Source organism: Sminthopsis crassicaudata, chromosome 5 (assembly GCF_048593235.1).
Source record: "Sminthopsis crassicaudata isolate SCR6 chromosome 5, ASM4859323v1, whole genome shotgun sequence".
Taxonomy (NCBI): domain Eukaryota; kingdom Metazoa; phylum Chordata; class Mammalia; order Dasyuromorphia; family Dasyuridae; genus Sminthopsis; species Sminthopsis crassicaudata.
Genome location: NC_133621.1, coordinates 278,059,008 through 278,085,493, shown reverse-complemented (window position 1 = coordinate 278,085,493; position 26,486 = coordinate 278,059,008). Strand labels below are relative to the sequence as shown.

Sequence of the window (26,486 nt, the reverse complement as noted above, 5' to 3'; positions counted from 1 at the left end):
AATGTTGAAAACTATCTTTGCTATGTATTTGGGAAAGTAAAATACTATTAAAATAAGTCTATCAAAAGATAATTTTAGAGCCCTATCTGAATAGCATTAATCCACACTTGAATGTCCCTTGTTAACTAGTACATAGTCATTTGCTTCTTGAATAAGATTCTCCTTCTTGGCTTCTTTCTTTTCAGCATCACTCTATACATTGCTTCCCACAGTCATTAAAAGGGGATGTCTCATGAACAATCTTCTATCTCCTCACTTCTTAAAAGGTCCCCATCATCTTTTAATGAGCGGCCTTCCTTATCTCACCTCCCTTATTCCCATGCCTTTCTCACCCTTAGGCAAATCTACTTCTCATCTCATGATTTTCTCATATGCAACTCTGTGCCTCACTCTCTCTCAGCAATACCTTCCCCTTTTGCCTATTCAGCATTCTCAACTTTCTCAAAGAATGTCTGCCATTCCACTTCATCTCCAAAGTTCCAGTCTCCCCTTCCTCCATATGGAAGCTAGACCTTGAAGATAATTTGTCTTTCTTAGTATCTCAAAGAGTTATCACAATGCTTGGAACACAGTAAGCATTTTGTAAATGCTTTTTGAGTGACTGAGATGGAGAAATGGAGAATGCTGGAGATAAAGTGAGGGGAACCGAGCTGGAATTTTAGGTTAGGGACTTTAAATCAAAATTCAGTGCCCATTGGACTTCACCCCAGCTAACTCTCTTCTAATAATTAGCACCTTTCATGAAAAATTTCCAATCATAAAAGTCTAGTCAATTCAAAATAAAGTAAGAAGAATCAGGAAAACAATAAACCCACTGACTTCAGTGATGTGAGTAGAAAGATGAGCCAAAAAATTAACATAACTGTGAATACCATGTAATCATTATGACTGAACTTGAATTCTGAAGAGGAGATGAGAAAATGAAATTACCTTCCTCCTTTGCAGAGGTTAGGAACTCCAGATGTAAAAAAACCTACAAATATTGTCTGACTTTGTTAGTGAGTTGGCTGGTTTAACTGAAATGTCCCCCCCCCCTTTTTTTTTTTTTGCATTTTTAGCTATAAGGGAATGCCTCTCTAGGAGGAAAATTTCTTTTTGCCTCTTTCTGTTTCTCTGTCTTTATCTTTATCTCTCTGTCTTTCTCTGTGTGTCTCTTTGTTTCCCTGTGATAGTCTCTGTCTGTCTTTGACTCTCAAGATTAGATAGGTCACTCCTTGAGAGCAGGATTTGATTTTTGCCTGTCTTTATGTCTCCAAAACTTAACATAATGCCTTGCAAATAGTGGGCATTTAAAAAAAGTTAACTTAACTTATACTAAACATATTTAGCATGTATTGGTCAACCTGCCATCTGGGAGAAGGGGAGAGGGAAGAAGGGGAAAAAATAGAACAAAAGATTTTGCAAGTGTCAATGCTGAAAAATTATCTATGCAGAAAATTTTTGTAAAAATAAATAAACAAATAAATAAATAAATAAATAAATAAATAAATGTTTTTTTAAAAGTTAACTTAATTGACTGATTGAAATCCTTTCTTTGGGCTGTGATAGATAGATTAAACAGATAGAGGGTAGATAAGTAAATGGTTGAATAGATGCACAGAAAAAAATGGATGAATGGATGAGTAGACTGAATGATAGATTGATTGATCATAGAGATAAAACTATAGATACATCATTTTCTCTCCCCCATAATTTTTATAGCTAAAAATTAAATATAGATATAAATAGATATGTCTCTATGCATATAGGTTTATGCATATATGTAGGTTTATATTCACATGTATATGTATATATATATATTAATATATTGTATATATGTATATAAATATTCACACTTATATAAAATTAAGATGGTATGTTTAAAAAAAGCTCAATAATATTTTAAAACAAATTGCAAACATTTTTAAGAGTGTGCCATTGTCCAAGATAAGGAGGACTTGCTCGCCATAGCCCTGGCCCACTTTTCAATATAAAGTATGACTTCATGTCCCTGGGATATTCATGGTGCCATGAAATGGGCACCATAAGCTACAATTAGCATGATCACAAACCTCAAATGACATTTGTTTCCCTGGAGCTTATGTATATGGGATCTAATGAATATACTTTCTTTGAGTATTCAAGTCAGTAAGGGTCACACATTCAAAAGAATTTCTTAAACATCTATGCTATGCCAGATGTTTGGAATATAAAGACAAAACCAAGGATTTTTACCCACAAAGCTATTACCGTCTGCATGCTGTACTGAGACAAGTAAATGAAAAGACTTCATTTTTTGAACTGGACCTGTATTTTCAGCAATGTAGATGATTCTTGGTCTGAAACTTCTACAATTGAGTAGCATTTTCTTTACAATTTATAATCTTATGAGTTGCCTTGATTATTAAGAAGATAAGCGACATACATGCATGAATGAGTAGAAACATATCTATCTATATCCACATTTATTTAATTCTTAGCTATAGGGAAATGATTGAGGGGGGGAAGAAAAGATCTCTATGGCTTTGTCACACTTGTCACACATGTGGAAAAGTAGAACTTAAATTCAGCTCTTTTTGTTTTTAATGACAACTTACTAATAAATACAAATTATAATAAAATAATATGTAATATAATAAATATAATATTAATAGCTAATAATGAAAAACAACTCTCTAGTAATAAAATAATGCTATATGATATCAAGTAACACTATATAATATATGTAATATAATAGTAATAACTCTAATAATGAATGCCAACTCTCTAATGGTAAAGTAATACTATATATTATGAAGTAACACTATGTATATAATATTATATATAATAACATGATATAATATAATGTTAATGTAGCTAATTTTGATAATAAATGACAACTCTAATAATAAAGTAATAATAGCTAATATTTGTTAAGTATCTACTATATGTCAGATATTGCTGTAAGCACTTGACAATTATTTTCTTATTTGATCCTTATAGCAATTCTGTGAGTCAGATCCTCTTATTGTTTCCATTTTACAGATGAGAAAAGTAAGATTAAGTGATTTGCCCAAAGTCACACAGTTAATACATGTTTAGGCAGACCTTAAACCCATGTCTTCTTGAAACCAATGACAATTGTCTATCTACTCTTCCATTTTTATTCTTTAAATACCAAATATAAGACAAAGATAAAAATGAAATACTTCTTTTCATAGATACATACATACATACAAATATATTAAGACTCTTTCCAACACTAGGTCTATTATTCTATAACTCCTTATTGACTCCTTGTAAAATTGAAATACTTCTCAAAAGAATTTGCAATCTATGGCTAAGATACAGGAAAAGACAATAACAAATGTTGGAGGGATTGTGGGAAAACTGGGACACTCATACATTATTGGTGGAATTGTGAAGTGACCAAACCATTCTGAAGAACAATTTAGAACTATGCACAAAGGGCTATCAAACTGTGCATACCCTTTAATCCAGCAGTGTCTGTACTGGTTCTGTATCTCAGAGATCTTAAAGGAGGGAAAGGGATGCACATGTGTAAAAAATGTTTGTGGCAGCTCTTTTTGTAGTGGCAAGAAACTGGAAAGTGTATGCCATCGGTTGGAGAATGACTGAATAAATTATGATATATGAATGTTACGAAATATTATTGTTTTGTAAAAAAATGATCAGCAGGAGGATTTCAGAGAGGCCTGGAGAGACTTACATGAACTGATGCTGGGTGAAGTGAATCGAATCAGGAGATCATTGTACACGGCAACAAGAAGATTATCCAATGATCAGTTCTGATGGACATGGCTCTTTTCGACAATGAGATGATTTGTCAGTTCCAATGATGTTGTGATGAAAAGCGCTATCTACACCCAGTGGAGTCCCTCTCTCTGGGTGTAGATAGCTCTTTTCAATAATATTTAGCATTTCAAGCATGGGGTCATTCTGTGGAAAGGCATGAAAGTGAAATGGAGAATGTCCCCAACCTTTGCAATGCCATCAAATAGACATCATAATATCCTAATTCAATGCATGTTCCCTGAGTATTGACTATATAACAAGACATAGGTTCTCTGGAGTTCTGTTAAACATGGTAAAAATATATGTTCTCTGGAGTATTAAATAGCTTGATTCAGAGTATACTGGCCTGAATTAATGAACTGAAGGCAGCATAGGATAGTAGTAAAGGTTCTAAAAGTGTTATTCTAATTATTGTTCAATTTATTTCAATTGAAAACCCTATTTAGGATTTTCTTAGCAAAGACACCAGAGTAGTTGCTATTTCTTTCTCCAACTCATTTTATAGTTGAGGAAACTGAAGTAAACAGGGTTAAATGACTTACCCAGGCTCACACAATTAGTGTCTAAGGCTGGATTTGAACTCACGAAGATGAATCTTGAAGACTCCAGGTCTTGTGCTCCATGCACTGTGGTTGCAACTACATGCCCATCATTCTAGCATCTGAGTTCAAATACTAGCTTGCTACTTCCCACTTTGGAAAATCAGTCATCTCTTAACATCTCACTTTTTCATTTTTAAAATGGATGGAGGGAGGAAATGGCAAGAATTGACTAGATAACTAAGACTCTTTTCAACACTAGGTCTATTATCCTATAACTCCTTATTGACTCCTTGTAAAGTTGTCAGGTTAGATCTCATTTCAGTATCCACTCTTCCAATCAGACTAGAAAGTCATTCTTATATCATAGCCATATAACTGGAAGTGACTCACAGCAATCTAGTTCCAAGCCCTCAAAAGGAAAAAAAAAACCTGAAGTACAAGGAAACTGTTTCCCAACGGCTCACAGATAATGTCTGAAATAGAATTTAAATTCAATTCCTTTAACTGTCCAGTACTGTAGAAACCACTGAACTTCGCTAACTGCCTCCTGAGCTTACTCTGTTGGTGGCCGCTATTAGGAAGAAGCATAAAAGTGACAACTCTCTTTTTTTGTACCCAGTAGTTGTCAAAGCAGGAGAGGGAGGTTTTTGGCTCCTTTTCAAGAAAAAAAAAAAGTTAAATAAAACCTGACTTTAATCCAATTTTCCCCATTGAGATAATGAACAAGTGGCTCATGGGAATTACTGTGAATGCCTATAATTTAAAGGGTACCACCCGTGCCTCAACCTTGTCAGCTCCCTTGAGTCAAGTGGAGTGGGAGGGAAATAGGGTGGAGGCCTTCATCCACGTTTGATTGGCAGACATCCAAAGGAAGAAATGAAGCTCTTGTCTCTTGGTATTTTAATACAGTGCTCTTGGTCTCCAAGCCCCTCTTTCTGAAGGAGAAAAATAGAGGGCTGGTAACTTCTAGCCACTGCATATTTACATGGAATATTTTGCATGCAATGGTATTATCCTGGCCATTTTCCAACTTGTTAATTATTCCCTCTCTAAAATCTTCCAAAAGGACAGCCCCCATCCATTCTTGTCCTTGACTCATGTGACCTTGATGACTTCTTCCCCATGTCTATTGTGGGCCACTTTAGAGGGGAGGGACAGAGAAGGTTTCATTTAAATTCACGACTGACTGGTTTATTTTGGCAGCATCCAGCCCCCATGTGGCACAAATGCAGGGACAGCTGAGTGGATTGGCCACCTTGAAATAAACTCATTTCTCATCCAAAGAGAAGCAGAAGGGGACATTTTTTATCTCCTCCCCTCCTATATGCTCTTTTGCAAAGAGGGCAAGCTCTGGAGCCAGAGGACCTTACCTCTGGCACTTAATTGATACCTGTGTAATCTTGGACAAGTCACTGTGATGATTACTTCCTGTGAGATAGTTGGCAAAGCACTTATCTCCCTATAAAATGAAGGGTTTGATACATGATCCCTTCCAATTTTTCATCCATGATCTTATGACCTCCTTGATCTCAATTTTATTAAGGGGACTATTCTAGATGGCCTCTAAGGTCTTTTTTAACTTTATGATCTGATGGTCTTTTGACTTTGCCCAGCCTCAGTTTCCTCAAATGTAAAATTAGTGAGTTGAACTAACTGACCCCTTATATTTCTAAATATATATAGTTATTCATAGTCAGGCGACTTGGTTAGCCTCAGGCTCTGTGCTGTTGGTGAAAGGCCAAACCAGAGGTTAGGGAGCTGGTCCAAAGATAGAAGACACAAATAAAAATAGGTTCTGGAACCTGGATAACTACTGTTTCTGCAAGGAGACAAGCAGAAGTAACCAATATTTCAGTGCCCTGCTAACCACAGATAACCAGAACTGCTAATAGCAGAAGAGGGTCCAATGGTGAGCATCATGAACATTATTAAGGCAAGCATCTTGAAAGGGGCCCACTGTTCCTTCAATTTGGCATATCATGATAAAGAAATAATTAAAGAAATAAACTTTCAATTGAACAGTAGGGAAATTTAGTTATGTTGGTGGTTTATGGGACAGAAACTGAATTAGAAGGGACTTTAGGAGCAGTGTATTCTGGTTTAAAACTGTGGGATCCATTGTTTTTTCTGATTGAATGAATCTCATTACATCTCATTCCCATGCAGACATGGATGAGAAAGAACACTGAAATCACTTATCTTCATGGTAGTCAGTCAATAAGTTTCTATTAAGCACTTACTGTGTACCAGGAACTGTGCTAAGTACTGTGGAAGACAAAGGAAAAAATAAAGTGCTTACTCTTAATGAGCTTGCATTGTCAATAAATAACTATAAAAATACAAAATAAAACAGTAGAGAGGTTTACATTATTCCTATATACTATATTAGATTATTTCTGGAGTCAAGAGATTTGAGTTCAAGTTTTGCCTCTGGCCATTATGGCATTGGACAAATCACTTAACTTTTGTTGATTTCAATTGTCTCACCTGTAGAGGTACTTGGACAATATGACTTAGGCTGTTCCTTTCTAACTCTCATTCTATGATTCTCTGAGGTGTTATTACTGACAGAAAGAAGCAAAAAGAGTGACTAGTCTTCAAAAGAATGGTGGGGGATATAACATCTATCTTTATGGAATAGAAGTAAGCAGGATGATAAACAGGATAGCCTCCCTGAAGCCAAATCACTTCTAACCTTGTCCTCTGCTCCATTAGAAACTTTATGTACCTTTTTACTTCTTTCTACTCTATTGAAGAAACATGTGTTACATATTTGCATCCCATAAATTGTACTTTCTTTATTTCCTTCTTGTTTACCAAAGGGATGAAAGGATGCATATTAAATGTATGCACCTTCTTAATTGAAGTACCTTGGAGAAAAAGTCTGGTGGCCTTACCCTAGGTATAACTAAGCAGATGATAATCTCTGCATTGGCCCTCATCTTGCTAGAAAGCTAATCATTTCAGTAAATACTAGAAGAAAAATGAATACTTAATTTGCCTCCATTCCAATGATCCTTTGTAGTTTGGGGATGCTAAGGGGATGGAAAAGCACCAGAATTGCTTGGTTCACAAGAATGTTGGTCTAGGATTGTGGGAAGGTTTGGATGCCATGTTGGGTTCTTTCATCATAAACTCAGCACTTTTCTGTTTACACAATGCTGAAGTTTCCAGAGCAGAAAATTGCACGGGGGGCAGATCCCTTAAGGGAGAGAAAGATCCAGGATTTGTTCTATTTATGGCTGGATTATAACCAAGAACAGACAGCTGGCATGTTTCCAATGAAGCAAAGACCTCATAAAGACAGGCTGACTTAATGATAGACTATTCTCAAGATTTTAGGATTTATCACTAGGGAATATTAAAATAAAGAGGATTTCATATATGTTTTTGGTAGCATTTAACTTCTCTCATCATAAATTTAATTGTTATAACTTGGCAATCAACATTCTGGGAACTCAGAGAATGGAGAGATTAAGGCATCTCTAAACTACTCCCGGATGCCCTTATCTTCAACTACTGTTTGATTTCAGTCTGGTGCTGAGGATTGGCATGGTGGGATCAAAATGTTCTCCACTGCCACTCAAGGGTGAGATGGATAGTCGAGCTTCCCGTGGGCCCATGTGTCCGCATTATAAGATGAGCCCACTTGATCTATGAGCCTCAGTGGAGAGATGGGACAGTTAATTAACCTGTGCCTCAGCGTAGCCTTTCACTTCTGAAGCTGTCCCTCTAGAATGAAAGCAAGAAAAAAAAAGTATCTCAAGGAAATTTCACTCTGAGCTTTTTCCTTTTCTTCCAACATAGCTCAGGGAATCAGGGCAGTTTGGCAATTAGCTTTGTTAATGTTTTAAAATCTAGCACTGAGGACTTTATTTAAATACTACAAAGTTGGTGTGAACTCAGTAAAAAATATAATTATCTTTGTTTATATTTGTAGGAGAGTCTAATGGGCATATACTGCAAGGGTTATGCTCTGGGACCCTGTGACTCTGTTTCCAGAATCTCCTTCTAGATAAATCGTGGTTACAGGAGTTTAACTAGGCTGGGGCAAATTGAACTTTGTCTCAGGATGCCAAAATTTAGAAGAAGTTCGCATAACCCTTTCAGGAAGAAATTCATTTCTGAAGTCATCTCTCCCTTCTCAGTACCATCCTCAGTAACAGTGAGCTCTTCCAGAGAAGCCTACTTCCACCCACTCTTACTGGTACCATCATGTCCCAGGGAATACTTCTTGCTCTGGTAGTTGCCTTGATCCTCCCTTCTCCTCCACCTTTCAACAAACACAAAAATCCCTCATTCTAATTCTGTGTAGTTACAAAATTAATCAAGTATGTGAGAGTAGCAGTGGAAGGGTAGACCTTTCAAATCCATCAATTATCACTGCATTTGAATAGGACTGGTCTTAGGAAGCCCTGGGAGAGGGAATTTTATCTTACTCTTTCCACCAATGCCCATGGATCTTACTCTATAAATAATGGTCAAAGGCACTGATCAATTACACAGCTTGGCCAGAATCACATGGGCAGGATATGTCAAAGACAAAACTTGAACCCAAAGCTTCTTGAATTTAAGGCCAGTTCACTGTTTACTAGGCTACACTGACTCTATCACAGAATTTATTCCAGGGGTAGGTAAGAAGAAGAGGATATCAAGATCTTGAAGTGCTCAGTTTGCAGTCCCTCAACACATTCTCTCCTGTCATTTCTGATAATTTCAGGACTGCAGCTTGCTTATAAAGAAATGAAAGAGGGTGTCTTTAGTTTAAGTAGGAGTTTATTAATCCTCACAGCTCTTCTGAGGTGCCTGCAATATTATTTTGTTTCTCCCCAGCTGGAACCTGGAGGCAGACTGTGGTCCAGTGAGTTCACATAGTGAATCAATGCCTGTGGCTAAGATTAGAATTCCAAAGACTTGGTTTCTGGTGATGTGGTCAACTCAGTCAACCCCGCTGATACCTTGAATGTGTTCATCTACAGCTGAACAAAGACTGGCCAACCACTCCTCAGGGGTGTCCTAGAAAGGATCTTTTTGTTCATGTCCTTTGATGGTCCCTCCTCATTTCCAGATTCTGGGATTCTGGGGAAAAGGACAGTCTTGAGAAAATATCTGGGTGTTTATAGTAAGATGGATATTTGTCTTAAAAGCTTGGCTTGACAATTTCTCTTCCTTCTTTTTTCTTTGTTTTTTTTTTTGTTTGTTTCTTTCTTCCTTCTCTCTTTCTGTTTCTCCCTGCTTTCTTCCCTCTTTCCCTGTTTTCTTCCTTCCCACTCCCTCCATCTCTTCCTTCCTTCTTCCCTTCCTTCCTTCTTTCCCATTTTCCGTCCTTCTTTCCTATTTTCTTATTTTCCTTCCTCCTTCCTTCCTTCCTTCCTTCCTTCCTTCCTTCCTTCCTTCCTTCCTTCCTTCCTTCCTTCCTTCCTTCCTTCCTTCCTTCCTTCTCATTGTAATCCCCTAATGATCTCTGTTAAGCAAGCAGTTAGATAAAGAATATTAAATAATTTGATAATCCAGCAATTTACTGGGAATTATCTGAATAGCACCCAAGTTGAAACAGTTGATCTTAAACATTCCAAGTGATAAGAGATGCTAGTGATATATAAAATTATACAACAACAATAATAATTAGTGGTATTAGTATTATTCCTTTGTTTTTAGAATGGCTATAGCTTTCAATTTCTTTGAAATTATTCGATTTGATGTTTTGAATGAAGAAATGTTTCAATGAAGAAAGAACTGTGTCACAAATACTTTCTCATAGAATATTCCAAATCAGCCACTGATTAAGATGAATGAAAATAATTCCTCTGTGAGTGTGTGTGTGTGTGTGTATGTATGAAGTAAAAGAATTTGTCATGAATGAGATTTGGAGGGAAAAAGTAGAAGAATTCCAGGCTACCAACTGACCTACCTAAAAACTCTGAAGGATGGCTAGTCGGTGCAGTAGTGGACAAAGCGCTGGGCTTGGAATCAGGATGATCCCAAATGAAGTCACAAAGAGTAGAACATAATTGATACAATTCAACAACAAAACATGCTTAAAAACCAACGAATACTATTCATTTAAAATTGTTTTGTAAAGAAGCGTGGGAAAATTTATGTGAATGGATTTGAAGTATATAGCAAGCAGAATCAGTACTATAAAATTCCCAGGAATATCAGTAATATAAATGGAAAAAAGATCAATGATTTTAAGACTAAAAGTGAATTCTAGTAATTCTAATGACCAATCTTGGCTCTCAAAAAGATAAGACATGTAGCAGTGGGAAATTGTGGATGTGGGACAGTGCATTTACTGTCAGACTTGGTTGATGGATTCATTAGTGTTACTAAACTAATTTTCTTTTCTTTTTTATTCTTTTTTACAAGAGATGGAATATCAAGGAAGATGCTATTCATGCATAAATTATAATAATGGCTTAAGACATTGATCAGGAATGTGCTGGCTAATATTTAACAATATGTTATAATATATAATAAAATAAATTTATTTGTTTATATTTGTATAATATTTATTATATTACACACACATATACATATATATATTTATCACATTTTAAAGTTTAATATGGCAGCAATTAGATGGCACAGTGGATATAACATTGACTCCGAAGTCACAAGGATCTGAGTTCAAATCCAGACTTACACACTTAACACTTACTAACTCTATGACACTGGGTATGTCATTTAATCCCAATTGCCTCACAAAAAAAAAAAAAAAGTTTAATATGCATCATTAACATGATCTATCAATTTCTTAAAACTAGGCAATAAATGACATTTCAAGTCCTGATTTTTAGCATTTGCTAATTTCAGAGGTGAAAATGCTCATGCTGACAATTTAAGAATCAGCTCTTAGGAATGAGTATGCACTAGCTTCAGGACAACCACTGTATTGACTTTTAAACATGTCAACAGCTTTCTTTTAGAGATAACTGAATTAGACTTAAAGAATGATCACTTGGAACAACCAAGTCGCTATAGTAGTTCTCAACCTTTGTTTTATTCTTTTCACTCTTAAAGCTTAAAAGAACTGACTTCAATTCTAACCAGTGTGTGCACACACATACACACACGTCAGTCTAGTCATATCTTCACAAATCATACAATTTCAGAATTACAAGAGACCTCTAGGGCATATAATCCAATTCATAGCTCAATAAGTATCCCTTTTACAATATGTCTGGAAAATGATAATCCACCTTCTTCATGAAGTGATCAAACTCACCTAACCATCTCTCAAGGAAGCTCATTTTACTCCTGGATAAATCTAATTATCTTTTATTCTTATGTCAAGACTTTAGTTACCTCTTTGTTGCTACTCTTTGCTCTTAGATCTGCATTCTGGTACCAAACAAAACAAGGCTATTCCCACTTTTGCTGAAAAGTCCAGCAAATACTCAGAAAAAGATAGCTGGTCTCCATTGCCCTACTTCTCCCCCTTCCCCCAATCCCAAGACTTCTCTCAAAGCTCAATATTTCTATTTCCTTCATGAAAGGACCTTCCCCATCATGATTATCTTTCTCTACACATTTTTCACTTTACTAATGGTATTCCTACAAGATGGTGCCCAGTCTGATCAAGTATTACAGATATGAAATGATGGGAACTGAGTACAGAGGAAGGATCATAGAATTACTTTGGTGGTATCTAAAAACAGATAGGAAGGCAATTTAAAGCAATAGATTATTAAGAAGGAAAGAATCAATCCAAGATACATTGAGATATGATATAGTTACTGTATCACACTATTGACTCTACTGTACTTTAGATGAATGATGATCTAGTTAGGTCTCCTCTGTCCTGTAGTTGTGTAGTTGGTTTTTTGAACCCAATCCATGACTTTATACTTATCCCTATCACATTTCATTTTATAAGACTCAATTTATTATTAGAGCCTTTGGGGATTTTATTTTTCTACTCTTCGCTGGCCTTGTTTGATATGGACTGAGAGCTGAACCTAGAATTCAGCAGGTCAGAGTACATTCCTCATCAGTTTTCTTCCCTCACCCCTCATATACTGCTGCAGATGGGATGTCACTCTGTTTTCTGAAGCATTTGGCCCATGCCTTATTTTAGATTTTCAAACCAAACTTGAATTAGAAAATAGCTGTGTGATTTCTCCCCACATTTTTTTAAAATGTTTTTGGCCTGAGTGGTAATTGTATTAACTTTAGCTTTTATGGTAACACTATAATTAAATGTTCTTCACAGTCTCTGGGGAAAGGATTTGAAAACATAACGCTGACCTTTCAGAAGAAGGGTATGAGAACTCCCCCTCTTCTTTAATGTTTGGGGATTTATAATCACTCTAAGCTAATGATGATACTTTGGGTCTATTTAAGGGAATGCTAAACTAGAATTATAAAGGAGTTTGCTGAATCTCACAAAGCATTTGGTGAACAAAGATGTTTGTGTCCCTACTCAGAGACAGAACATGCTTCCCAGACTTTTTTCTTCCATCTTTCTCCACCCCTTTTCTCTGATTCAACTGAGACTGCCTCAACTTTTTTCTGTCTATATATATCTTAAGGACAATAAGGCATATCTACTGATTACATTCTATAGCACTAATTATACAGGTTTCCCCCTAGTCTTACTTCTTAAGTCCTCTCTTTCCTTTCCTTACTCCCTTTTGTCCTCTTAGATATTCCTCAATTGGATCCAACAATTCAGCATTTCCAAACTACTTTCTATATTCTAGGCACTGTGCTTGGTGGTGGGGACACAAATAAAAAGAAAAACCAGTCCCTGCCTTCAAGAAGCTGACATTCTTTTGTTTATACTCCTCTTATAATCATTACCTATTCCTAATTTATCTCTGAATTAGTTCTCTCCTTGACCATGGGTGGCTCCTTAGAGGAGATAAAGATGGAGAAAAAAGAAATGATAGAGATAATTAGATCTCTCTCTCTCTCCCTCCCTCCTTCCTTCCTTCCCTCCCTCCCTTCCTCTCTTCCTCTCTCCCTCTTTCTCTCTCTCTCTGTCTCTCTCTCTCTCTCTCTCTCTCTCCCTCCCTCCTTCCTGCACTCCTTCCCTTCCTCTCTTCCCCTCTCTCTCTCTCTCTCTCTCTCTCTCTCTCTCTCTCTCTCTCTCTCTCTCTCTCTCTCTCTCTCTCTCTCCCTCCTTCCTGCACTCCTTCCCTTCCTCTCTTCCTCTCTCTCTCTCTCTCTCTCTCTCTCTCTCTCTCTCTCTCTCTCCCTCCTTCCTGCACTCCTTCCCTTCCTCTCTTCCTCCTCTCTCTCTCTCTCTCTCTCTCTCTCTCTCTCTCTCTCTCTCTCTCTCTCTCTCTCTCTCTCTCTCTCTGTCTTTCTATGTAGACTATATATTCACACACACATATATGTGTGTTTGCTCCCCTCAGTCTCCCTTCAGGGATAAAGTATTTTTCTCATTTGTTCATATTTCCGAAAGAATGTAAAGTCGGGACAACAATCTATCCATTTACATTCCTGCAATTTCTCATTAAAAAAGATTAGTAGATAAGAAATGTAGATAATCAATACTGGTGGTTATCCAGAATTTAGTTGCTCAAAAATTTTATAGGGCATCAGGAAGGGCCAAATCAATCAATCAATAAATATTTATTACACACCTACTATGTACACATTCTGGGTATACAAAGATAGAAAAAGAAATAGACTCTATAATCTCTCTCAGGTTGAGCAGTTAAAGAGTTAAAAGTGTTCTAAATTCCCTTGCTTCATCCATTAGATCAAATGGGTTTGTCCTGTGGAGTAATGTGTTCCATGTTCTTTCCATTATTTTGACAGAAACAGTCCTTGCTTATATTTTTCTGCATGCAGTCCTCTCCACCCTAAGATATGTGGTGTTATGCAACATTACCTAAAAAAGCCATTAAAGAGCTAGCGGGTCATAAGCATTTTTAAAAGTTTATGATCAGATGAACTGGAATGAATTGGAAAAATAGCCCGCTTCTCAAGTGGCAAATGGAATTGCTTGCAATATGCAGTTTTTCATCCACATTAAAATAGGAAATCCCTCTGTTTGCAAAATGGCCCAATGGAGATGTTGTCTTTTCATGCTTTCTGCATCATTTACAGCATTCTGGGTTATATAATACTTAGAGCCACAAGTAGGGAGCTGTAACTGCATATGGCCTTAACCTATTCAGCCAAGTTCAAAAATGTTTATCTAGGACTCTATTTGTCTTGTAAAGGCAGCCTAGAATAGTGGATAGAATCACTGGATTGTACTCAATTCAATTCAAATTAATTGGCATTTATTAGTTGTCCTTTAGTTGCTCAAAATATACTGAAGTCTGGGTGCAGAAGGACCTAGATTTGAATATTGCCTCAGACATTTACTAGTTGTGTGATTTTAGGCAAGTCATATAACCTCTCTGTGTATTGTTTCCTCATTTGTAAAAGGGGGAAAATTCTTCTAGTGCTTACATAGTGGTTAGATTTAGGGACAGAGGGGATGTTAGAGGCATGTATTTTACAGATAAACTGAGTTCTAAAGAGAACAAGTAATGTCAAAAGTCATACAGCTAATAATGATCTGAGGTGGGTTTTAGACTCATGTCTTCCTGACATCAAGTCCAGTGACTTCATGACTACACCATGTCACTTCTCAAATGAAGCCATGTGTGTAATGCACTTTGTAGACTTTAAAGTACCCTATAAACATCTGCTATTATTAATGTTGCATTAGTTCCTCAATCAACCACAAGCATTCATTTATTATGTACTTATTCTTTACCAAGCACCATGCTGGCATTAGGGATGGAAAGATAAAAGTTAAGTGGTCTCTGCCCTCAGGGAACTGACATATTATCATGGGAACTAATAGGTCCAAAAAGAAGTGAAAATGGGATTGATTTATTTACTCAATATACTCTATATATCACCACTTAAAGTAAGATGCCCAATCAATTTCTTTTTTTCCCTCAATAGTATTTTATTTTCCCAAATACATATAAAGATGGTTTTAAACATTCATTTTTGTAAAAGTTTGCATTCCAAATTTTTTTCTCCTTCCTTCCCTTACCTCCCCCTGCCCCAAGACAGCACAAAACTTTTAAACACATTTCCATATTTGTCATGTTGTACAAGAAAAAAAATTTCTTTTTTCAAGAAAGAAAAAGCAATTAAATAAAAAGGTGAAAATAATATGCTTCGATCCACATTCAGTCTCCATGGTTCTCTCTCTAAATGTGGATGGCACTTTCCATCCAAAGTCTATTAGAACTGCCTTGAATCATTGCATTGTTCAGAAGAGACACATCCATCACAGTTGATCATCACATAATTTTGTTGCTATGTACAATGATTTCCTGGTTCTGCCCACTTCATACAGCATCAGTTCATGTAAGTTTTTCCAGACTTTTCTGAGATTATCCTGCTGATTGTTTCTTACAGAATAATAATATTCCATTGCATTTATATGTCATAACTTATCCAGCCAACTTATCCATTCCTCAGCTGATGAACATCCACTCAGTTTCTACTTCCTTGCCACTATAGAAAGAACTATTACAAAAATTTTTCAACATGTGGGATCCTTTCCCTCTTTTATGATCTCTTTGGGATTCAGATCCAGTAATGATATTGCTAGATCACATCACACAGTTTTATCCAATCAATTTCAATCATAGGTTTTAGATTAAATGTTAAAAACTAGAATCATACCGGACAGGAAGAAAAGTCTAGACAACTCCAGGAAATTTGGTTGTGTTCAAGAGAGTATAAATTATCAAACTAATTCAGAATCTGTTTCATTTAAGGACTTTGAGCTTTTTGCAAAATGCTTTTGAAGAAATTACTTAGGGTACTTATGGGACAGGAGGGGCTCAGTTGCTCTGTCACAACTCTAAGGAGGAGAACTTTTGCTTTGAAGGATCTGAAGGATGATAGATTTACTATCTTTTCATCAGTGTCTTAGTTGAATGCCCAGATCAATTGGCAGCAATGTCTGCATGGAGAACATAACATAGATTCACAGATTCACAAGAATTCCAGAAAACAACTCACCCACCAAAAAAGAAACAGTACCATATTTAGGGACTAACTTCTCAAACATTCAACAAATAGGAGAAAAGAACTTTTGGCAATGAAACTGTGAATTATCCCTTTGTCTCACTAAGTTTGAGCTTGCTTTTCTTTTAGTTCTGCATTGTATACTCATGGGAGACTGTGTCACAGATTTTGGAAGAGATTTTTAAAAATAATAACTTTATATTTCCAAAAATGTACACAAAGATAGTTTTCAGCATTCATCCTTGCAAAATCTTGTGTTCCAAATGAGAGAAAAAAAAAAGCAAACAAACAACAGCAAAAAAGGTGAAAATGCTATGTTGTGATTCACATTTAGTCCCTATATGGATGGAGATATCTCTCTCTATCACAAGTTTATTGGAACTGGCCTGAAGCATTTCATTATTAAAAAGTCCATCAGAGTTGATCCTCACATAATCTTCTTGTTGCTGTATACAAAATTCTCTTGGTTCTACTCACATCACTTAGCATCAGTTCATGTAAGTCTTTCCAGGTCTTTCTAAAATCATCCTATTGGTCATTTCTTACAGAACAATAATATTCCATAACATTCATATACCATAATGTATTCAGCCATTCTTCAACTGATGGGCATACACTCAGTTTCCAGTTCCTTGCCACTATAAAAAGAGCTGCTACAAACATTTTTGCACAGGTGAGTCTTTTTACTTTTTTATAATCTCTTTGGGATACAGGTCTAGTAGAGACACTGCTGCAACCAAGGGTATGCACAGTTTGATAGCCCTTTGGGAATAGTTCCAAATTGCATTAGTTGCAGTTTCCTTACATCCCTTCCAACCTTTATCATTATCTTTTCCTGTCACCTTAGCCAATCTGAGGGATGTGAGGTGATACCTCAGAGATGTCTTAATTTGCATTTCTCTAATTAATAGTGATTTAGAACATTTTTTCTTTTTTTTGTAAGTTTATTTTTAATACACATTGCTTTATGAATCATGTAGGAAGGGAAAAATCAGAGGAAAAGGGAAAAACCATGGGAGAGATTAAAAAACAGAAAAAAGAAATGAATATACAATGTGTTGATTTACATTGTCTTTGTAATGTTCTGGATAGCTTTTTGGAGGGCCTTTGGCCCAGCCTTGATCTCAGCAGAAAAATAACCAAGAGAATGGTCAGGAATAGAATCCAAAATCTTTATTGTCTCCTTTAGTCCCCCAGTTTGAACCAGTCTCTCCCAAAGTGCAGGAGACAGGAGAGCCACCATGAGGCTGATCAAAGATGGAATCTGTGTAGTTGACTTTGTCCTCAGTTTATATACTCTATTACAATTACAAAAGTTACAATATACTTAATATAAACCAATCAGTATATCACTAGGGAACCATTATTTGTTGTAAGATTAAATAATACTGAACTAGAAAACTCATGTGCTAAACTAGATAACCATTGTCTTATCAATTCCACTAAGTTAACACTTTGTTGTAAGAATCCTTGTTTCAAGTATCTTTCTCCAGAGTTCTGGCCCATTAAATCTCCCACTTTCTTTTGTTTCAGAACATAGGTGGTCACGCCCTCTCTCACCCTCCCTGACTTCTCAGAAAGAGAGGTGAAAACACTAAAGGGAAATGGGGAGTCAAACCGGATTTTGTTAGTGGGTTTCTGAAGGGTCTCACTTGAAACAGCTATACACAAATCCATCAGCATGGGAAGTATTACACAAGCACAAAGTAATATAACACAGGCTAGTAGTGATGTAACAAACAACATGAATTATACATGTCTATAAGTCCTAGAAATAGTCCAAAATCAATCTATTGTCCATTACTTCATGTGTCAGGGAATCCAATGATTCCTATAGATTTTGAAGTCTTATTATGTGTTAGGGAACCCAATGATTCCTGATGGTTTTCAAGTCCTGCAACAGTCTCGTTATCAGTCATGCTCTTTCAGTGTCAGATGTTTCTTAGGTCTCCTTTGTTTTGAGGGTTTTTTCTCTTTTTTCTGTCTCTTTCCAATGGACAAGGCAAATACCACTCATTGGCACTCATCTGATTCCTTCTCCTCTGTAGAGATACAAGCAAACCCTCTCCCCCAAGCAGTTAACCTATCTGGTCTCTTCCATTCACCACTTTCTGGCTCTTTCCACATCCCCTAGAGATTATACTGGAGCTGCTCGCACTGGACACTGCCCTTCTGTTGTATTATAAAACCTGTATTCTCCCCAATTGCAATCCTTTTTTTCCCATCTGATGATTGCTTTTTAGCTGATTGATCATGTCAGAGTACTGAACTTCTAAAGACACTCTGGATGTAACTTTGCTGCTATCATGCCCCAAGTGTTTTTTGCCTGGGGCCCTGGAGATGGGCTCTCCCTCTCATTTCCCTGAGTCAATCTACATTCTGAGGCCCAATGGAAGCCCTTGTTGCATTTTGGACACAGAGTTTTGGGTCTTGTTCTCTCACCCTGTCCTCTTACTCTATCTCCATGCCAACATTGAGCTTTCAGATGCCTTACTTTACCACAATGAAAGCATTGATGAGGCTCTCTGGAAGTCCCTTGCCAAAAAGGACCCTATCTCCCCATGTTCTGCATTATAGCTTGGTTATAAAAAGCATTTGTGCCCACTGTGGCACAGTGTCTTATGATCTCCTTTAAAGGAGCATCTTTGTGTAGTCCTAGTATAATTCTTCTATAAACCTCATTAGCATTTTCTCTAGCAAGCTGTTTTTATCATTATTCCTGTTGCTGTATTTTCATCAATTGTTTGTATGACAGCTATCTGCAGACATCCCATGAAATCAGCAATTGGGCTGTTTTCGTGAAGGCTTCCCCTCTATCTTGTTTTCCTGGGAAGGTGCTCCATGCTTTGATAGCAGTAGCAGTAATTTGCTCATATGCTATCAAAGGTAATTAATCTGAGTTAAAGTGTCTGCATAATGACCTATACCTACTAGATGATCAAAGGTGACTGGTTGCCTATTTCATTGGTCTTGTATTCTACAGAGTTCATTAAACTCCAAACACCACAACAAATTTTGTCCAGATTCTAAACATGTCCTTGCTATATTATCACTTGCTATAGTGATTTCCAATCACTAGGGGTTAAAATTTCAAAAGTCAAATTCTCTAATACCATCTTAACATAAGACTATGTAGCCCATAAACCCATTTTCAGATCTTTGATAATTTCCAGATCAAAAGGATTGTATTTTCTCCTGGCTTGACCTGAAGAATCAGATTTTTCAATCACAGGGTAAGCTTTTATTTTTAAATCAGATATATCTTGTCCTTCTTTTTTAGCTTTAGCTAGTACCTTTTATAATCTTGTCATAGGAGGTGGACAAAGCTGCTTCATAGGTGGTGCTGATTGTGTCACTGCCTCTCCTCTTTCTCCCTCCACCCATGAAGGGTTAATTGACAGGGGTACTTCAGGGGATGGGGAATGACCTAATGTCTTCTGCTGTGAAGCACCACATTCCTTAATTTCACCAGCATTGTACTTAACTCTTTTCTTATTTAATTCTTCATGCTTTTCAACTAGTTTGTCAGTGTTCCCCTCCTGCTCTTTCTCCTTTTTCCTAATTCTAAAACTTATGTAATTCCCTAAAGCCAATAGTATTAATATATATATTTTTTCCCATAAGTTTCCACTTATCTGGCTCTAATTTTTTTCCTTAGAGAAACAAGGAGACATGCATTATAAAGTTTCTAAGAGTTCATTGATCTGCTTCCAAGTTACAATCAAACCTTGATTTTTTTATTAGCTTAACTATACAATCTACACACTTCCTTTGAGATGGAGAAGGCTCTTTTCTAAGCATTTGTCCCATGTCATCTAAAACACTAGTTTAGCCCTTACCAAAGTTTCTTGCTTGTATGTTTTTGTACTCACTCTATTTCCGGGTCAATGGGGACTTCTCCACTGAACTCACAATTTTGTCAGTCAAATGTAGGTCCTTAGTCCATGTTCGGGTGCCAAAATGTAATGTTCTGGCTAGCTTTCTGAAAGGCCTTTGGACCAGCCTTGGTCTCAGCAGAATAATAACCACAAGAATGGTCAGGAATAGAGGCCAAAGTCTTTATTGTCTCCTTCTGAAGTTTCCCAGTCTGAATCAGTCTCTCTTTTTGTTAGAATCCTTGTTTGAAGTACATTTCTCCAGAGTTCTGACCCATTACAAGTCTTCTTAGATATTTTTCTGCATTCAAATGGCATTTTGTATCCAAAGTCTATTGGAATTGCTTTGGAACACTGAATTATTAAGAAGAACTAAGTCTTTCATAGTTGATCATCATACATTCTTGCTATTATTGGGCACATACAATGTGTTCCTGGTTCTACTTGTTTCACTCAGCATTAGTTCATGTAAGTCTTTCCAGGTCTTTCTACACTCAGTTTGTTCATCATTTTTTATAGAACAACAATATTCCATTACCTTCATGTACCACATCTTATTTAGCCATTCTCTAATTAGTTGGCATTCACTCCTTCTTCAATTCTTTCTTACCACAAAAAGAGCTACTACACGCATTTTTGCACATGTGGGTTCCTTTCTCTCCTTTATGATTTCCTTTGGGTACAGACCCAGTAATAATACTGCTGGATCGAGCATTTTTTCATATGACTAGAAATGGCTGCAATTTCTTCATCTGAAAATTGTCTGTTCATACCCTTTGACCATTTATAAACTGGAGAATGGCTTGCATTTTTACAAATTTGAGTCAATTCTCTATGTATTTTAGAAAGTGTTAGGCTCTTACTAAGTACTAATGAGATAATGAGATATTAGATTCTTACTAAGTGCTAAGTCGGTACTTAATAATTCTCTAGTTCTGGTCTTTACTAGGAGTTTTACCCCTTTGAACTCCTGAGGAGGAGCTTGCATGCTTAGGAGGAGCAAGTTCATTGGTTGAAGTAATTTTTCCCAGAAGCCTTTGCGTTATCCCATGCCCATTCTCTGGGAGGATAAAAGAGGGCGGCACTTGAGAGATGGAGAATCTTGTCTGGACCGGACTTGAGGTGGCTCTCTAGAGGAAAGAAGAGTCTCTGCTCTAGGTCAGAGTTGAGGCGGCTCTCTGGAGGGAGAAGTCTCTGGAGACAACAGCACATTACAGAAAGAATGCTTTTATTTGAACCCTTGGATGTAAACATTTCCCCTCAACTTTCTAATTCCCTTCTAACTAGCTGCATTGGTTTTGTTTGTACAAACTCTTTTTAATTCAATATAATAAAACTATCCATTTTGCATTTTGTAACATTCTCTAGTTCCTCTTTGACCATAAATTGGAAAGGATATTTTTAGTATCAGTTGTCCTTTTTATATCACATTAGTAATTATATATTTCTAAAAGGCAGGCTAAAGCTATTAGACTAAAATGTTCTTAACTGATAATATTGAGAAAGTGAAAATAGAGGTTCTAAGGTTTTGAGAAAATGACATTAGCTAATCAGTTCTAACTCCTCAGGAGGTAATCTTAGAATATTGAAGGAGAGGTATAGTATTGCTTTGGGACCTGAAACTTATCTCTAAGAATATAAGTTGGGATAAGGATCCTCAGAGCTTATATAAGCTATATAAATGTATAGTAATGTAATATTCAATAGGTTGTTTGCAGCAATGTTATAGAACGGTGTGCAGAAATAACTTTTTCTACTTCTTAAGGGCTTTGAAGCAGCTTAAATTTTCCATAGTCTTTCCAATATTTCTTACTTCTTCCTCTTTGTGTAACCTAAAACAAATCATTTTACCTTTCTAAACCTGTTTCCTTATCTGTAAAATTATGTTTTTGGATTAGATGACTTTGAAGGTTGCTTCTAGAGAGCTATAACATAAAGAAAGAATATACATTATTCTCACATTAAGGAGAAATAAATGGTTTATAGGCAAGTTATGTTGTAAAATAATGCTGTCATCCCTGTGTCTTAGTAACACCTGGGAGCTATGACCACTTTCTGACTTTGTCAAATATATTTGTTCATTCTGGGTTACCCAGCTACAGGAAGCAATATAAAAACAGACAGAAAGCTAACAGGAATTGCCTTAAAATTAGAGTTCCTCAAATTTAATTTCTGTTGCCACTTTTGCTATTTTTCTGACCCAAATCTTGCTCACTTGTACACACCTATGGTTTCTCTTACTCTTTACCATAGCTGACTTCTTTTGTGTTGTCTTCCCCATTAGAATGTAAGACATGGCTGTCTTTCTTCTGTTTGTACTTCTTAGCCCAGTGCTTGGCACAATATAACACATAATATTTGTTGATTTATTAAACACTCATTACACATTCTGCTAGGATATAAAGAAAAGGGGAAACAGTCCTTGATTTAAACAGCTGACATTGTGTGTATGTGTGTGTGTGTGTGTGTGTGTGTGTGTGTGTGTGTGTGGCAATTGGGATTAAGTGATTTACCTAGTGTCACATAGCTAGTAAGTGTGAAGTGTCTGAGGTCAAATTTGAATTCAGATCTTGAGTCTGGAGCAGGTGTTCTATCGATTGTACTATTTGGCTACCCCAGGAAATGCATTTCAAGCTCACATAGACAACATCCAAATAACTTTGTGCAGAGAAGAATGCAATCTCAGAGAGAAGACGCTAATATGGAAAGGGACAAGAAAAGGTATCTTGCAGAAAGTGAGATTTTAAAAGAAAGTTGAAGAGAAGCCAGGAGGTATAAATGAGGAGATAGGGCATTCTAGACAGGGTAGACAGATAATAAAGAGGCATGGAAATTCTTCAATCCTCAAACTAAGAGAGGAAAAAGTGTCTCTGTGTATCTGGTGAGTCATGACTGCTACAGGAATGAGTAAGCCTAAGAGTTCCTGTTGATTCACCCAGAAATTTAACCAGATTCCTGCAAGGTCAGCCATCAGCAAACTTGAGCACACCCCTATCACACTTCTCTTTTCTATGACTTTTTTTTCTGCCCCTCTGCCCTCTGCTCATACTGGATTCCCCATGTTCACATGCTACCCTGATTCTTCCTATTATAGGAAAAAGAAGCTGATAATATAATTTTCAGCAAGTGTTAGGGACTTAGTTTCCTACCTTATCTAGGAAGCTGCATTTGGCTAATCTCTTAGGACTATAAAGGGTTTAGGGATCATTTATGTAATCCAATCCCTTCATTTATAAATGAGGAAACTGAGGTTCAGAGCCCAAGATCAATCTATGTCATTCATTGCTATTAAAATTTGATTAACCTAAACCTCTTTCAACCAAGTGACCTGAAACCTTGAAAAAAAAAGCCACATTATTGGAGCAGCCTACAACTGAATTGTGAAACTCAGGATAAAAAGAAATTTGGAGAAGAACATAAAAAGCCATAGCTAAGAGCACATGATAAGGTCCTGAAGGGTTGGGTGTAATTTTTCAGCAGCAAATTGCATTTTAAAAATAATGACTACTTTAGCACTGCAAGGGAAAAGCAATGCTTAACTCAGGGGAGTAATGATGTACTTTCATTTATTGGTAACAAAACCAAAGACAGAGTGATTTCTAATGAGGAAGGTACCCCAAATCTTAAAACATAGGCAAGTGCTTATTCTGCAGATTCATAAGCCTGTTATATTCATGGAACTAATGTAAGGTGATTTAATACACAGGCCAATTATCTTGGAAATCAGAAAAGGAAAAAAAAATCTGTAAAAATTCTAGCAAGAAGAAGAGACTTATTCCAAAGAGGGCACTTCAGTGAGATAACTAGTTACAAATCCTGGAAGGATTGAAAACAAATGTTAACAACCAGCAACACGCATTTATTAGGTGTTTGCCATGTATCAGGCACTGTAGTAAGTACTAAGTACTAGGGATGCAAAGAAAGGCCAAAATAGTTCCTACTTCCAAAAACCTTACATTCTAATGGAGGAGACTACATGCAAATAACTAAGACCATACAAGATACATTCAGAATAAATATAGGTAACCTGAAAAGGAAATGGAGTGGGATGGGGATCAGAAAAGATCTATAGAAGTTGGCATTTGAGTATACTTTTTAAGGAAGTTAAGAATTCTAAGAAGTGGAGGCCAAGAGGAAAGGATTCTAGAGTGGGGGGGGGGGACAATTATTGCAAAAGCAAGGAACTGAAAGATGGAGTGGTTGGGGTAATGAACAGCAGCTAGGTTAACTCTATTTTAGTGTGTGAAAGGGAGTATAAGAAAGGAAAGCACAGTGTAATTTATACCTACCTTTGAATACTTTCTCTAACAACTCAGTGAGAAGTGACCTAAACTTTTCTAGAAGACCTCTAGAGAACCTATTACTACAAGTCATTATTCTGTTTTTTCATAGCTCTAGTTTTGGGAAACTTTTAGGTGATACAGTGGAAAAAGTACCAGGTTTGGAATCAGTAAGATTTGAATTTAAATCCAGTTTCAGACACTTACTAATTGGGTGACTTTGAACAAGTCCTCATCTGTAAAATGAGGATCATAAGAACCCCCTCCCCAGGTTGTTGTGAGGATCAAATGAGTTAATAATTTTAAATCCCTTAGCATGGTGCCTGGCACATAGTAGGCACTATATGAATGTTAGCTATTAATACTATCATTATTTTAATAGGGATAATAAGCACCCATCTCTTAGGGTTGTTATGAGGATCAAGTGAGATAAAAACACTTAATATAATGTCTGGTATACAGTAGGTGCTATATAAATTTTACTATGACTATGATAAGATGATGATGATGTTGACCCTAAACATACTTCTATATTATTTTCAGCAGTTACTCCTATTTTTGCTCTCTGAGTCTTGGACAAGGATCACCAGTCAGCACAAGTCAGATCTCTCTTTAATGGGATAATGCTTTAAACTCCTGAACCCTATTGTTACTTCCCTTTAAGACTTACTAGAAATCAAGTCTAGATGCAAAGAACTAAGTTAATAACTAACAGAAGTGAAATGAATAAAACCAAAAAAGTGGACTATATTTTAAGAGGAACTATGATGAGCTAGAGAATGATACAAAAGAAGATTAGATTATAAGCTTATTGAGTATAGGCTGTCTGCCTTCCTGAAACTTTGACTAGTGAAACCCCTCTTTGCACTAATAAAATACCTTTTAGTAATGACATTTTAAGTATTGATTGATTGAGGAACAACTATTCTTTTTTAAATAATATTTTATTTCCCCAATTATATGTAAAACCAATTTTAACATTCTTTTTTTTCTTTCAGTTTTCAAAGTTCCAAATTCGATCCCTACTTTCCTTACTTTCCCTCTCCCTGAAATGGTAAGCAATTTGATATAGGTTTTTATATGAGCAACCATGTAAAACATTTCAATATTAGTCATTTTGTGCAAGAAAATTCAAATAAAAAATAAACAGGAAGGTAGGAAGATAGGTAGGAAGGAAAGAAGGAAGGAAGGAAGGAAGGAAGGAAGGAAGGAAGGAAGGAAGGAAGGAAGGAAGGAAGGAAGGAAGGAAGAAAGAAAGGAAGAAAGAAAGAAAGAAAGAAAGAAGAAAGAAAGAAAGAAAGAAGAAAGAAAGAAAGAAAGAAAGAAAGAAAGAAAGAAAGAAAGAAAGGAAAGAAAGGAAGGAAGGAAGGAAGGAAGGAAGGAAGGAAGAAGGAAGGATAGGAAGGAAGGAAGGAAGGAAGGAAGGAAGGAAGGAAGGAAGGAAGGAAGGAAGGAAGGAAGGAAGGAAAGAAGAAGGAAGGAAGGAAGGAAGGAAGGAAAGAAGGAAGGAAGGAAGGAAGGAAGAAAGGAAGGAAGAAAGAAAGAAAATGAAGGAAGGAAGAAAGACGAGAGGAGAGTGGAGGGGGAGGAAGGAAGGAGAGGAAGGAAGGAAGGAAGGAAGGAAGGAAGGAAGGAAGGAAGGAAGGGAAGGAAGGAAGGAAGGAAGAAAGAAGAAAGGAAGGAAGGAAGGAAGGAAGGAAGAAAGGAAGGAAGGAAGGAAGGAAGGAAGAAAGAGAAAATGAAGGAAGGAAGGAAGGAAGGAAGAAAGGGAGAGAGGGAGGGAGGGGACAGAGAGGAAGGAAGGAAGGAAGGGAGAGAGGGAGGGAGGGACAGGGAGGAAGGAAGGAAGGAAGGAAGGAAGGAAGGAAGGAAGGAAGGAAGGAAGGAAGGAAGGAAGGAAGGAAGGAAGGAAGGAAGAAGGAAAGAAGGAAAGAAAGAAAGAAACAGGAAGGAAGGAAGGAAGGAAGAAAAGAAAGAGAGAGAGAAATAAAGAAAACAGAAGAAAGGGAGGA

General features: G+C 36.6%; 1 long non-coding RNA gene across 1 annotated transcript in view; it reads left to right on the top strand.

The window, feature by feature from the left end:
* LOC141544714 (uncharacterized) overlaps nt 1-26,486 on the top strand; it is a 279,038-nt gene that overhangs the window by 251,677 nt on the left and 875 nt on the right. Inside the window, exon 2 of the long non-coding RNA XR_012482765.1 lies at nt 25,473-25,528. This is a non-coding gene — a long non-coding RNA (uncharacterized LOC141544714). The remainder of the gene's footprint in view (nt 1-25,472; nt 25,529-26,486) is intronic.